The sequence below is a fragment of the Sinocyclocheilus anshuiensis genome, unplaced genomic scaffold, assembly GCF_001515605.1.
Source record: "Sinocyclocheilus anshuiensis isolate Anshui unplaced genomic scaffold, SAMN03320099.WGS_v1.1 scaffold2044, whole genome shotgun sequence".
NCBI classification, from domain to species: Eukaryota; Metazoa; Chordata; class Actinopteri; order Cypriniformes; family Cyprinidae; genus Sinocyclocheilus; species Sinocyclocheilus anshuiensis.
Genome location: NW_015557212.1, coordinates 306,336 through 307,111, shown reverse-complemented (window position 1 = coordinate 307,111; position 776 = coordinate 306,336). Strand labels below are relative to the sequence as shown.

Below are 776 nucleotides of genomic sequence, written 5' to 3'. Positions count from 1 at the left end.
ACCCCCCCCCCCCCCCCCATCGTCACTAAGGTCCACTCTGTATTTAAAACAAAAGGCACCATCTTGTCCTAATGGTCCTCACAAACGACACGATGTTTATTCAAACCAAAAGGCAAAACACAACAAATCCCGAAAGACAATCCAACAATTTTTAAACCACAACCCTAATAACCACAATTTTGAAACATAACCCTAAACAAACCACTAGCAATGAGTGCTTACAAAGGAAGTAGCATAAATTGATTTTATACAGACTTCCACAAGAAATCCACATGCAAGTAAATAACAAAAAAAAAACAAAAAACCGTACTGCTATTTTGAGATGTAAACTCAATTCTGAGATAAAACTTAGAAACATCTTAGAATTGTGAGAAAAGTTGTAATTCTGAGTTTAGTGGCCAGTTGCATAAAATGCTTAGACTAGTCTTGCAAGTTAGTCATCTAATTTTTTTTTTTTAAGACTGGTCATATCTAGAGATGGAAACTGGAGTTTGCGACTTGGACTCGAGTCGCACTTAAAGGCACAATATGTAATTTTTGCCACTAGAGGGCGCTTATTCAAAATAAACAGAGACAAAGGCGTAGTTTGATGACGCCGTGACTGAGTGTGGAATCATGGGAGTTGTCGTCTTCATCCCCACAGCCGATGCAATCCGACGGGACTCGGGCAGAAATCATGTTCATGGATGCTAATGATTTATTAACGTAGTAGTATGAAGCAGGGTGAGGCTGAAAGCCGTCGAAGCGTAACGAGGCCGCTGAACGAGCACGACACA

The 776-nt window shown here is 40.3% G+C and overlaps 1 protein-coding gene across 2 annotated transcripts in view; it reads right to left on the bottom strand.

Annotated features, from left to right (window-relative positions):
• LOC107678989 (uncharacterized) overlaps positions 1-776 on the bottom strand; it is an 11,337-nt gene that overhangs the window by 6,909 nt on the left and 3,652 nt on the right. The window lies entirely within an intron of this gene.